This window comes from Stegostoma tigrinum, chromosome 14, assembly GCF_030684315.1.
Source record: "Stegostoma tigrinum isolate sSteTig4 chromosome 14, sSteTig4.hap1, whole genome shotgun sequence".
In the NCBI taxonomy this organism is placed as follows: Eukaryota; Metazoa; Chordata; class Chondrichthyes; order Orectolobiformes; family Stegostomatidae; genus Stegostoma; species Stegostoma tigrinum.
The window spans coordinates 60,675,906-60,690,504 of NC_081367.1; the positions used below are offsets into that span (position 1 = coordinate 60,675,906).

The following is a 14,599-nucleotide window of genomic DNA, read 5'->3' on the forward strand; positions in this document are numbered from 1 at the left end:
CACACAACTCCTCCCGTTTATTGCTTTGGGGCACCCAGGCTTCACATTGGTAAGGCATTGACCAGCTTTAGGGGAGGGACACAGGTAATCCACAACGTGCTCTCTATAACATCCAACCTGTGATCTTCTATTTGCAAAAAGAAAAATGGATTTGTTTCTATATAACTCCTTTCACGTGTCCCAAAGTGCATTACCTCCAGCAATACCTAAGAGTCTGCAACAAATACAAACAGAAATTGCTGGAGAAACTCGGCACATTTGGCAGCATCTGTGGAGAGAAATCAGACTTAACATTACAGGTTTTTGCAACAAATAGCTATGAGAAAAATGTGGTATTTGTGTTGACACTGAAGGTTGGGTGGAAAAAGGAGTGGACATAGAGCCCAGAGTGAAAATGAAAAAGGTTAGGTAAATAAAGGGATAATGAACCAGGGAATAAGAGAAGCTAGATAGGTGATGATGCATTTGCTATGCTGAAAGCAACATGTCAGTGTAGTGATGGGTAAAAGACATGGAAGTAGACGTTTATGCTCTCAGATTATTGAGTTTGATGTTGAGTCCTGAGGCCTGAAAGGTCCCCAAGCAGCTAACACAGAGCTTTGCTGGTGCAAGCCTGAGGCAGAAATGTTGGTGTGGAAACATGGTGGTGGGTTGAAATGGCAGGTGGAAGCTCGGAATCATTTTTGGGAACAGAGTGTAGGTGTTAAGCAAAGCAGTCACCCAGTCTGTGTTTCATCTCCCCGTTATAGAGCACAGTGTACTGTGAGCTGCAAATAAAGTAGACTAGATTGAGGGAAATGTATCGTTGTTTCACCTGAAAGGTGTCTCTGGGACATTGAATGGTGAGGAAGGAAGAAGTAAACAAGGAGGTATTAAGCCTTCTTCAATTGCAAGGCAAGGTGCCTTGGGTGTGCAGAGAATGCAGGAAGAGTGGATCAGAATGTCCCAGAGGGAATTGTCCCAGAGAGAAATGTCCCTGCGGAATCCTGAAAAATGGGGAAAAGGAATATTTGTTTGGTGATAGCATCCCAATTGAGTTGGCAGAAATAATAGCATGTGATTTTTTTAAAAAATGTATAGAGGGATCGCACATTCGTGATAAACAGGAGGCAACAAGAACGCACAAACTGGAAATTTTGAAATCAGCGTAAAGTGTCAGAAAAATCAAGTTTTAATTTAAATCTTGTAACCTTGTATGCCAAACAGCATGATCAATAAGTAGTTAAAAGTAGGTGATCCCACAACCAACAGATCAGTTCTAAGCTGTGTGGTCCTGCCAATTCAGTCATGAATGGACATGCTGGACAATCAAATAACTCAGTGGAAGAGGAGAGTTTGCCCCCGTTCTCCATGATAGAGTAGCCAAATGCATCAGTGTAAAAGATAAGGCTGAAGCATTTGCAACAATCTTCAGTGAGAGGTGCCAAATAGACGATCCATCTTGGCCATCTCCTGAGTTCTAAAGATATCAATCTTCAGTCAATTTGACTCAGCCTGGTCAATTTAAGCCCCATCAGCATGCTGTCAATCATTAGTAAAGTGATGGGATATATCATCAACATCAATCAAACAGCACTTACTTGACTATAATCTGCTCACTGTCACTCAAATTGAGTTCCACTAGAACCATTTGACTCCTGAGCCCATTACAGACTTAGCTCTTTGTCCTTGTTTGAACTGAGTTCTAGAGATAAAAGTGAAATTAATTTTCCTTCACATTGAGGCTGCATTTGGCCAAATAGAGCATTAATAAGCCTTGGCACAAATGGAATCAATGGAAATGCCAGGGAAACTCTTTGCTGCTTAGAGTCATGCTTGACACAAAGGAAGATCATAGAATCCTATAACCCCTGCGGTGCAGATAGAGGCCATTCAGCCTCCAAACAATATCCAGCCCAGACTCAGCACCTATCCACCTGCATAATCCTGCATTTACCATGGCTAATCAACCTAAGCCGGACATCCCTGGACACTATGGTGCGATTTAGCATGGCCAATCCACCCAACCTGCACATTTTTGGACTGTGGGAGTAAAGCCATGCAGATATGGGGAGAGCCTGCAAGTTCCACACAGTCACTCACCCAAGGCTGGAATCAAATCCAGGCCTCTGGTGTTGTGAGGCTGCAGTGCTAACCATTGTTCCACCGACAAGGTATCAGCCATCTCTGTTCTAGGAAATCACTGTACACCACAGACATCAGAAGCTCAAGAGGCAGCTCATCAATCACCTTCTCAAAGGCTTCTAGGGATGGGCAATACATGCTGGTCGAGCTGTTGTTGCCAGCATGCCCTGACCAATTTCTTTAAGAACCAGTTCCAGCTGTTGGACAAAATCATCAAGATAGCCCCATTCCCGTCACTCTGTTCTTGTAGCCCTGTAGACATTTCCCTTGAAGTATTCATTCAGTCCTATGCTGAAATTTGCCATTCATCCTATTTCTATCATCCTGTATAGTAGTGCATTCTAGATCACAATAACTCATTGCAAAGTAAAGTTTTCTAATGTGGCTTCTGACAGAAGAGATTAATTATTACTTAAAATACAAACATGCAATTTTTAATGCCATTCAGAGTTGATGAGCCATGAAAAAAATTCTTCCTTTGAATACTCACTGCAGTATTATTGAATCACACTGAGATTATGAGACTTGCACCTGATGTCATAAATCAGAGGTCAAGTCTCAGGTTGGTTTGTTTCTGCCTATTTGAGTAGAGGTGGGGTCATTTCACAAAAGCTTCTTAGTACTCTTAATGTATTTGTTTGGAATTTCAAACCTGTCTGGTTCCGATCCATGCACACAGTAAATATTTACATGTGCGATGAACTATTAAAGAACAATGGACAATCTCCATGGAAACCACCAAGCCAACCCAGATTGAATAAGTCTTTTGTTTGCAGACTGGCACATTTAATCATCAGGCAGCGAGTAGTGTACCTGGGCCTGCTATTGACGTGCACCTGGAGCTGGTGAAAGATAACTACTGGCCCTCATTTTCTTGTCACACACAGAGAGGAATTTTTCTCAGTCTTTCCACCGTCGACTAAAGGTCAGGAAATGTATTGTACTTCTGGGCTTGCCAGTGTTCCCATTTTATCAGGTAAGGCTCTAAGCCAAGGTGACAGTGCACCCCTCCCCCGCAATAACCACCCTCAGAGAATTACCCCTCGTCCTCACATATCACTCCACCAACCTCCGGATACAACGCATCATCCTCCGACACTTCCGCCATCTACAATCCGACCCCACCACCCAAGACATTTTTCCATCCCCACCCTTGGCTGCATTCCGGAGAGACCACTCTCTCCGCGACTCCCTTGTCCGCTCCACACTCCCCTCCAACCCCACCACACCCAGCACCTTCCCCTGCAACTGTAGGAAGTGCTACACTTGCCCCCACACCACCTCCCTCACCCACATCCCAGGCCCCAAGATAACTTTCCATATCAAGCAGATGTTCACCTGCACATCTGCTAATGTGGTATACTGTATCCACTGTACCCGTTGTGGCTTCCTCTACATTGGGGAAATCAAGCGGAGGCTTGGGGACCACTTTGCAGAACACCTCCGCTCGATTCGCGATAAACAACTGCACCTCCCAGTCGCGAATGATTTTAACTCCCCCTCCGATTCCTTAGACGACATGTCCAACATGGGCCTCCTGCAGTGCCACAATGATGCCACCCGAAGGTTGCAGGAACAGCAACTCATATTCCGCTTGGGAACCCTGCAGCCCAATGGTATCGATGTGGACTTTACAAGCTTCAAAATCTCCCCATTCCCCCACTGCATCCCAAAACCAGCCCAGCTCATCCCCGCCTCCCTAACCTGTTCTTCCTCTCACCCATCCCGTCTTCCCACGTCAAGCCACACCTCCGTTTCCCACCTACTAACCTCATCTCGCCCTCTTGACCTGTCCGTCCTTCCCAGACTGACCTATCCCCTCCTCACCTCCCCACCTATACTCCCCTCTCCACCTATTTTCTCTTCTATCCATCTTCGGTCTGCCTCCCCCTCTCTCCCTATTTATTTCAGTACCCTCTCCCCATCACCCTCTCTGATGAAGGCTCTAGGCCCGAAACATCAGCTTTTGTGCTCCTAAGATGCTGCTTGGCCTACTGTTTTCATCCAGTTTATTCACTTTGTTATCTTGGATTCTCCAGCACCTGCAGTTCCCATTATCTCTGGTGACAGTGTTACCTATCTGTTCAATCTAAAGATTCCACAGCTGATATTTGGAGGTGGGTCAGGGGAGTTCCAGGCCCAACCCAGCACCCCCCTCAACACAACCCCAACTCCACACCCCTGCACCACCCCATTCCCTGGGCCAACAAGCATACATCATTCAATTTCACTTTAAAAATGAAACAGGTTATCTGGTCATTATTTGAACTGTGCTCTTAATGGGCACAAATAGCCTGTAGTGTGGTTATAAATGTGACTTGATTTCAAGCATAGGCAGAAAATTAGCTAGCTAACGGACGACAGAGTTGGGATAAAGGAGTATGCTCAGGTCAGTAACCTGTAACTGGGGATTGCACAGGGCTCAGCGCTATGGCCACAATTAAATGTTAACTGCTTGGATGAGGAAAATGAATGTACTACAGCTAGATTTATGGATGACACAAAAATAGGTGGGAAATCAAGCGGTGAGGATGGCACAGAGTCTGCAGAGAGACATAGGTTAAGTAAGAGGGTAAAAACTTGGCAGATGGAATATGAAGAAATGTGAGGTTTTGCACTTTGTCAAGAAGAATAGGGGAGCTGAATATTATCTAAATGGTGAAATATTGGAGAAAAACTACAGAACAGACGGATTTGGGAGTCCTTCTTCACGAGCCACAAAAAGCTAGCATCCATTTGCAGCAGGCAGTAGAGTCATAGAGTCATAGAGCTATACAGCATGGAAAAAGACCCTTTAGTCCAACTTGTCCATGCTGACTAGATATCTTAAATTAATCTAGTCCCATTTGCCAGAATTTGGCCCCTATCACACTTAACCCTTCCTATTCATATACCTATCCAGATGGCATTAAATGTCACAATTGTACCAGTCTCCACCACTTCCTCTGGCAGCTCATTCCATACGTACACCACCCTCTGTGTGAAAAAGTTGCCCCTTAGGTCTCTTTTAAATTTTTACCCTCTCACCATACACCTATGGCCTGTAGTTTTGGACTCCCCTACTCTGGGGAAAGGACCTTGACTATTCACCCTATCCATGTCTTTCAAGATTTTAAAAACCTCTATGAGGTCGCCCTTCAGCCTCTGACTCTCCAGGGAAAATAGCCCCAGCCTATTTCAGCCTCTCGCTATAGCTCAAACTCTCAAAACCTAGCGACATCCTTCTAAATCTTTTCTGCACCCTCTGAAGTTTCACAACATCCTTCCGGTAGCAGTATTCCAAAGGTGACCTACCCAATGCTCTGTGCAGCCATAACATCACCTCCCAGCTCCTAATACGCTGTCCAGAAGGTAAATATAATGTTGGCCTTTATTTCAGTGGAATGGACCATAAATGTAGGCAGGTTTTGCAAAAAACTTACAAGGCCATAGTCAGACCATTGCTGGAATACTGTAAGCAATTTTGGGCCCATTTTTGGGTAAAATGTACTGGCATTGGAAGCAGTCCAAAGAAGATTCTTCGGGTGATACCAGGTATGAAGGAGATGTCTTATAAGTAGAGGTTGCGTAGAATGGGACTGTATTCTTTGGGATATAGAAAAATGAGACAACCTGATTGAATCATACAAGATTCTTAGGGGACTTGACAGAGTAGATGTTGAAAAGTTGTTTCCCTTTTGAGGGAGTTTAGGACCAGAGGGCATAACCTTAGAGTGGGATATTGGACAATTAAGACACAGATGACGTGGAATTGCTTCTTCTCTCAGAGTCGTGAATCTGTGGAATTCTTTACTCGAGACAGTTGTTGGGGTTGGGTCATTAAGTACATTTTGAGACTGAGACGGAGAGAATTTTAACGAGTAAGAGAATCAAGGATTATAGGGAAAAGGCAGGAAAGCTGAAGGAAAGCAGATCAGCTACGATCTCATTGAATGGCAGAGCAGTCTTGATGGGCTGAATGGCCTATTTATACTACCATGTCTTACGGTTTTAAGAAGTACTACATTAACTATATTGAATTGAAGGGAGATGTTGGATAGATTGGGGTTTTTTCCCTTGGGGCAGAGGATGTTGAGGGGTGCATGATTGAAATATATAAAATTGAGGGGCATAGACAAGACAGAAAAGATAAAAAAAATTTCCCCTGCTGATAAATGACCAGGGCACGTTTAGAGGGGATGTGAGGGTTTTACTTTTACCCAGGGGTGATGGGAATCTGGCGCTCACTACCTGTAAAGCTGATCGAGACAGGAACCTTCAGAACATTTAAGAAATATTCAGATGTGCATTTGCAATGTAAGGGATACAATTCTATAGGCCAAGTGCAGGATAATGAAATTAGAATAGTTAGGTGGTTGTTTTTGACCAACACAGACTTGATGGGCATTTTTTCAATATTGTAGAACTCTGTGACTAAAGCTAAAGACTGGAAAGATTTTAAATAAATTCAATTCTTTTTTTCTCTTTCCCGCAAGATCATTGCATTTTTTTAAAAAGCTGGAATCTGTGCACTAAAGCTGTTTAAATATTGATGCCCACAGCTCCATAGTTGTAAAGTGTTGTTTAGTTTCTATCACAAAAGTTTCCCCCCTCTGATCCCTAATTTTAGTAAATTCTCTGCAGGCTAGACGGCATCATGTCTTTTGTTTCCTCTCAGTACACCAGGGAAGTTGTTGCTCTTAATTTAACTAAAATAAAACAAAATTCAAAATTTTCAAATGTTTAGATGGACCCATACAGCAAACAAAAGCACTAGAACTCTGGGGGGGAAGCAGGGAAGGAATATTTCCTGGTTCCCACAGATAGTGACTAGAAGAACCAAGGTTATACATGGACGCAAGCAGAACTTTGCAAAATTTTAGGGCCAGGATATTAGACCAAACCACGGGGATTTTAAAAGATCATGAGGAAGAAACTGATTCCCCTGATGGAAATATGATGAGAGAAAAAGTTAAAGATAGGCAAATTTTATTTTACACAGGAAGTTGAGATCCAGGCACCACTCTCTGGCAAGAGTGGTGGAAGTAGATACAATAATAATTCTCTAAAGTGGAATTAGATAAAAATAATTCAAAGGGGGACATGGAGATGGAATAGTTGGATAAGCTTTTTAAAAATCCAACTAGAATGCTGGGGGCTAAATGATTCCCTTTGGTGCTTAATGATAGACTGGCTTGGAGTTTTTTGTTATTCATGTATGGGATATGGACATCACTGGCCAAGCTAGAATTTATTGCCCACTCTCCTGAGTTGTTCTTGAGAAAGCGATGGTGAGTTAACTTCTTGCGGTCCATGTGATGTTGGGACGATGCTCCAGGATTTTGATTCAGTCACACCAAAGGAGCAATGATATATTTCCGGGTCAGGACAGTGAGTGACTTGGAGAGGATCTTGCAGGTGGCCATATTCCCATGTCTATGCTGCCATTGTCATTTGAGGTGGAAATGGTCATAGGCTTGGAAGGTGCTGTCAATGGAGCCTTTGTGAATTTGTGCAGTGTATCTTCTAGATGGTACACCCTGCTGCTACTGAGTAGTGTGGGAGGGAGAATATGTTTCTGGGTGTGCTGCCAACCAAGTGGCAGCTTTGTCCTGGATGCTGTTAAGCTTCATGAACGTTGTTGGAGTTGCACACACTTTAAGCAAGTGGTGTATACTCCATCACACTCCTGAATTGTGCCTTATAGATGGTGGACAGATTCTGAGGAGTCAAGAGGTGAGTTTCTCACTGAAGGATTCATAGTCTCTGGAATGGTCTCATGGCGACTGCATTTATATGACTATTCCAATTCTGTTTCTGGTCAATGGTAAGTCCTAGGTTGTTAATACTTGGGGATTCAGTGAAGATAACAATACTGAATGTCAAGGGACATTGATTGGATTATCTTCTATTGGAGATGGCCGTTGCCTGACATTTGTGTGACATGAATATTAGTTGCCATTTTCAGCCCAAGCCAGGATATTGTCCAGTTCTCCCTGCATTTTGGCATTGGTTGCTTCAGTATCTGAGGAGTCACAAATGGTACATCTACCTTGTCTAACCCTGTTAGAATTTTATAGATTTCTATGACATTCCCCCTCATTCTTCTGAACTCTAGCAAATATAATACTAACCCAATCAACCTCACTGCATATATCATCCCAGGAATAAATCTGGTAAACATTCACTGTGCTCCGTCTGCAGCAAGAACATCCTTCTTCAGATAAGGAGTCCAAAGCTGAACACAATATTTCAGGTATGTACTCGCCACCACCCTGTATTATTGTAACAAGACATCTTGTTCCCATCACTATGGAGACCAACATACCATTTGTCTTCTTCAACACCTGCTGCACCTGTATGTTTACCTTCAGTGATTGTTGTATGAGGGCATCCAGATCTCACTGCACGTTTCCTTCTCTCAATTTGTAGTCATACATCATAGGATCCCTACAGCGTGAAAACAGGACTTTTGGCCCAACAAGTCCACACCGACCCTCAGAGCATCCCACCCAGACCCATCCCCCTATAACCCATCTAATCTACACATCTCTGAATACTATGGGCAATTTTTCATGACTGATCCACCTAGCCTGCACATCTTGGGACTGTGGGAGGAAACCAGAGCACCTGACGGTAACCCATGCAGACACAGGGAGAATGTGCAAACTCACACAGACGGTTGCCTGATGGTGGAATTGAATCCAGGTTCCTGGTGCTGTGAGGCAGCAGTGCTAGCCACTGAGTAACTGTGCTGCCCCTAAAGGAAGGTGAGACTCCTTCAATCTGGAATTCAACCTGCGACCTAAGGGTGACAGATTTGCAACACACTACAATCATTCATGTAATAATCTGCCTTTTTGTTTTTGCTACCAAAGTGGATAGCCTCACATTTATCCACGTTATCCTTCATCTGCTGCACATTTGCCCACTCACTTAGCTTGTCTAAATCATACTGAAGTATCTCTGTATCCTCTCACAGCTCATCCTCCTACCTAACATTGTGTCATCTGAAAATTTGCAGATGTTACATTTGGTTTCCTCAGCTAAATCATGAATATATATTGTGAACAACTGGAATCTTAGCACTGACTCCTGTGTAACCCCATTAGTCATTCCCTGCCATTCAGAAAAAGACCTGCTTCTTCCTACTGCAGCCCAATGGAATCAATGTGGATTTCACCAGCTTCAAAATCTCCCCTTCCCCCACTGCATCCCAAAACCAGCCCAGCTCGTCCCCTCCCCCCACTGCACCACACAACCAGCCCAGCTCTTCCCCCCCCCCCCCACCCACTGCATCCCGAAACCAGCCCAACCTGTCTCTGCCTCCCTAACCTGTTCTTCCTCTCACCCATCCCTTCCTCTCACCTCAAGCCGCACCTCCATTTCCTACCTACTAACCTCATCCCGCCTTCTTGACCTGTCCGTCTTCCCTGGACTGACCTATCCCCTCCCTACCTCCCCATCTATACTCTCCTCTCCACCTATCTTCTTTTCTCTCCATCTTCGGTCCGCCTCCCCCTCTCTCCCTATTTATTCCAGAACCCTCAGCCCATCCCCCTCTCTGAAGGGTCTAGGCCCGAAACGTCAGCTTTTGTCCTCCTGAGATGCTGCTTGACCTGCTGTGTTCATCCAGCTTCACACTTTATTTTCTACTTCTTCCTACTTTTAGTTTCCTGTCTGCCAACTAGTTTTCTATCCACGTCAATACATCCCCAATCCCATACACTTTAATTTTCCACACTTATCTCTATGTCAGACTTCGTAAAAAGCCTTCCAAAAATCCAAAATAACCAAATCCACTGACACCCTTTCATAAATCCTTTTAGTTACAGACTCAAAGAATATTCTAGAAGATTTATCAAGCATGATTTTCCTTTTGTAAATTCATGTCCAATCGTGCTTTTCAAGTGTTCTGCTGCTAAATCTTTTAATAATGAGGCAGCTGAAACTGGTTGGGCCAAGGACGCTCCTCTGAGGAACTGCTGTAGACATGTTTTAGGGCCAAGATGACTGACTCCCAACAGCCACAACCATCTTCCTTTGTGCCAGGTATGACTCCAACCAACAGAATTTTTTTTTCCTGATGCCCATTGGCTCCAGTTTTGTTTGAACTCCTCCATATCGCACTGAGTCAGATATGACCTTAATGTCAAGTGCAGTCATTCTCACCTTTTGTCCTTAAAGTGGGTTGCCATAATTGGGAGAAATCCCAGTTTCACATGCACATATGAAGAAAGTGGCTCTGAAAGCATGATTTTCATCGTAGCGTGATGCAGTTGGGGTGGGGCGTGAGTGGTTTGGGGGCATAGCAGGACTGTAAACTGGTTAGCCAACCTGAAATAGGGGTAAAAGCAGTAGTTGCGTCTGGTGGGTGTCAAGGAGGGGCTTGCAAAAGCTTACCTTGGTGCTGTGAGAATTCACAATTATAATGAAGAAACTGACTATCAAGCTATCAAACTCTAATGGTCTTTCACAAATTATATATCATATTGAAGAAAGGAACCAATAATGATAATGCTATGTGTAAGATAATTGTTAAGTAGGCATTCATTCACTATTTTTCATTTACATCAATAAAAGAATCAAACATGTGGATCATTTAAATATCAATAGCAGAATCTATAAACACTTGAAACTGTGTGCTTTAGAACAATTGTTACAATAGACAGCATAAATCATGAAGCCAGAGCTGTGAATCAATCAGTGTTCTCCTGAGACCAGATGGAATACTGGGCTGTCAGAGGTTGGATAAATTTCATTGCCTGGAATGGGAAGCAGGAAGTGGGGCAAGAGGAGGACTTTATGAACCGGTCTTTCAAAGGATTCCCTTAGGCAGACTATTGTTGCCAACACTTCTTAGGAGATGTGAATCACTGCTCTTTGAAAAGTTAGCCTGACTCAAGAGGAATTATGCAGGTCTGGCCCCTGCTGATCTTCACACTGAAGTCGATCAGGCTGGGAATGCAGAGTTCGAGCTCAAACTTAAAGCTTAAAGAGCCCAGATGAAAATCAGAAGCCCCAGATATGGAGCCAAAATTCCATTAATAGCGACCTACCTTCATTTTTGTTGGAGTTTCAAGTCAGCCTGAATCATTGAAGATCCAGACCAATATATTCAATGTTCATTGTGTTACAAACAGAATAGTAAATGTATGAGACAGACTCCAATTAGAAAAGCTTTGATTTTACTTTATTTTTGTAAAGCACTGCTGGATATCTGGTTTGGAACGTGTTGAAAATAATAACCACATATGTGCATTCTCATCCTGGAAAGGCCAAGGGCCAAAGATGAATAATCTACAATGTTGGAATGTTTTGCATGAGTTAGCTGTGGAGATCAGAGACCAATGCTGCTGATCAAAGAATGCTGGACTAGCACATGAGAGGGAAAGGAACAGATAATTTAATGAACAGGCTGACGTGAAGAGTGTTGGACATTGAGCTAAACGGGGGAAGAAGAAGAGTAAATGTTTCAACTTCAGTATGATTCTTCTTTGGAACTTGACACGAAGAGAGACCTGCGAGGGAGACACAGATAGAGGACAGTTGCTTAAGGTAGCAATACACCAACACTTCTCTTTGCCAATGACTATTGTCCCCTGCCAGAGAGCCTGCAAAGTTGAGAATGTTTATGGGCCATCTGCAAACTTACAGCCAATACTGACATGTCACTCCCATCCAGTCAACCACAAGGAAGAATCATCCTTGGCACAATGGATTGGAATATGAGATTGACGGGCCAACATGACCATTTGCTTATACTGTTTAGTTTTATTAAGCAATGTCTGTTGTTTTGTCTTTTAATTCAACAAACAGTGGTCAATTCCTTGGGGGAGTGTTTGCTAGTGTTGTAGAGATAACAAGGTGTAGAGCTGGATGAAGACAGCAGGCCGAGCAGCATCAGGGGAGCAAGAAAGCTGACGTTTCAGGCCTAGACACTTCATCAGAAGGGATGGGGAGAGTTTAAACTAATAGGGCCAGGGTATGGGAACCAACAAAGGTAGCCAGAGGAAAACAAATTAAGTTTAGAAACAAAAGACAGTAACGGGAAAAGTGAAAATAGAAGGCAGATAAACCAAAGATAAAAATCAAAAAGAGCCACGTTTCACAATGATTCTTAAAGGGAAATAAATGTCAACAAATGAGCCTGAAGGCTGTGTTTTAATGTGAGGAGCATTTGTAACAAGATGGTTGACGTAACTGTATAAACAGTTATTAATGGATATGATGTAACTGGGATCACAGAGATCTGGCTCCATAGTGAACAAGGTTGGAACTCAACATCCAGGGTTATTCAATTTTCAGGAAAAATAGACCAGAAAGGAAAGTAAGGTGATGTAGCATTGCCGTTTAGGTAGGAGATTAACACAATAGTAAGGGAGGACATTAGCCCGAAAGATGTGGAATCAATATGGTTTGAGCTGTGGAACACCAAAGGGAAAAAGATGTTACTGGAAGTACAGACCAACAAACAATAGTTGTGATGCTGGAGACTGTATCAAACAGGAAATTAGAGATGCATGCAGTAAAGGTACAGCAGTTATTTTTGGTGACTTCAATCTACATACTGATTAGACTAACCAAACTGGTAGAAATGTGATGATGGATGGTTCCCTCAGCTAATATGCTGAGGAACTAATTTGACAGCAAATCATCCTAGTCTTGGTATTGTGTAATGAGAGAAGATTAATCAGCAACATTGTGGTGTGATATCCTTTGGGAAAGAGTGACCATAATTTCATTAAATTCTTCATTAAGATGGAGAGTGACACATTTAAATCTGAAGCAAGGGTTCTGAACTTAAAGAAGCTAACTTTGATGGTATGAGGTATGGGTTGGCTAAGATACTTAATGGGTTGACAGTGGACAGGCAATGACAGAGATTTAAAGAACACATAGATGAATTTCAACAATTGTACATCCTTATTTGGCGTAATAGTGAAATAGGGAAGGTGGCTTAACCATAGCTAATAAGGGAAATCAGGGATCGTGTTAAAACCAAAGAGGAGACAATAAATTGGCCAGAAAATGTACCTGAAGACTGGGAGAAACTTAAAATATAGTGTAGCAGGACAAAAGGTTTAATTTGGAAAGCCAAATAGAATATGAAAGTAAGTTTGCAGAAAACATAAAAACTGACTACAAAAGCTTCTATAGATATGTGAAGGAAAAAAACACTGATGACGACAAACATAGGTCCCTTGCAGTTAGAATCAGATGAATTCATCATGGACTACAAAGAGGTGGCAGAGCAGTTGGGGTCTAGGCCCGAAACGTCAGCTTTTGTGCTCCTGAGATGCTACTGGGCCTGCTGTGTTCATCCAGCCTCACATTTCATTATCTTGGATTCTCCAGCATCTGCAGTTCCCATTATCACTGATACAATTTTAACCTCACTGCGAAGCCTCTTCCAGGGATGCCTAACCTGAAGAAGTTACCCTCCTCCCTCCGGACCAACCTCAGGGAATCTCTAAACCTGTCCGTCTTCCCTGGACTGACTTATCCCCTCCCTACCTCCCCACCTATACTCTCCTGTCCACCTAGCTTCTTTTCTCACCATCTTCGGTCCGCCTCCCCCTCTCTCCCTATTTATTCCAGAACCCTCACCACATCCCCCTCTCTGATGAAGGGTCTAGGCCCGAAACGTCAGCTTTTGTGCTCCTGAGATGCTGCCTGGCCTGCTGTGTTCATCCAGCCTCACACTTCATTACCTGGGATTCTCCAGCATCTACAGTTCCCATTATCACTGAACAACTACTTTGGGTCTGTCTTCATTAAGGAAACACAATAACCTTCAGAACTTGCTCAGGCACAGAAGGTCAAACATGAAGGAGGAAGGAAGGAAATCCTTATTAGTCAAGAAATGGTATTGAGGGAATTTATCGGATTCAAATCCAATAAGTACCCAGGGCCAGATGCTGTGCATCCCAGAGTACTTAAGGAAGTGGCCCTAGAAAGAGTAAATTCATTGGTGATCATTTTCCAGACTCTGAAAGAGTCCTAATGGACTGAGGGGTACATAGTGTAACCAATAGAATGGGCCAGAGTGAATCATTGGATGTTGTGTATCTGGACATGCAAAAGACTTTTGACAGAGATCCACACAAGAGATTTGTAATGAAAATTTAGAGCTCGTGGTTTTGGAGGTAATATATTGGTTTAGATGGAGAACTTATTGGCAGACAGGAAGCAGAGAGTTGTAATAAATGCATCATTTGCAGAGCGACAAATGGAGTGCCACAGGGTTCAGTGCTGGGACTCCACAATGTACATTAATGATGTGAAAAAAAGGAGTTTAATCCAGTGTTACCGAATTTGAACACAAAACTAAGTTGGGTGGCAGAGTGTGCTTTGAGGAGGACATTAAGAGGCTGCAGGATGACTTGGACTGACTGCCTGAGTGGGCAAATACTTGGCAAATGCAATATAATGTGGGCAAATGTGAGGTTATTCACTTTGGTCACAAAAACAGGAAGGCAGATTATTATCTGAA

At 43.2% G+C, this 14,599-nt stretch overlaps 1 protein-coding gene across 7 annotated transcripts in view; it reads left to right on the top strand.

The window, feature by feature from the left end:
• The window catches only part of gpr160 (G protein-coupled receptor 160), a 55,795-nt gene that overhangs the window by 35,051 nt on the left and 6,145 nt on the right, over positions 1–14,599 (top strand). The window contains exon 1 of one of the 7 annotated variants that reach the window (XM_048542459.2): positions 2,908–3,100. The exons of 4 other annotated variants lie outside the window; for them this stretch is intronic. The gene's annotated coding sequence lies outside the window, so the exon portion shown is untranslated. Of the gene's footprint in view, positions 1–2,907; positions 3,101–8,339; positions 8,360–14,599 lie in introns of those variants that run through there. 2 more of the 7 variants (XM_048542461.2, XM_048542464.1) reach the window with 2 other exon arrangements.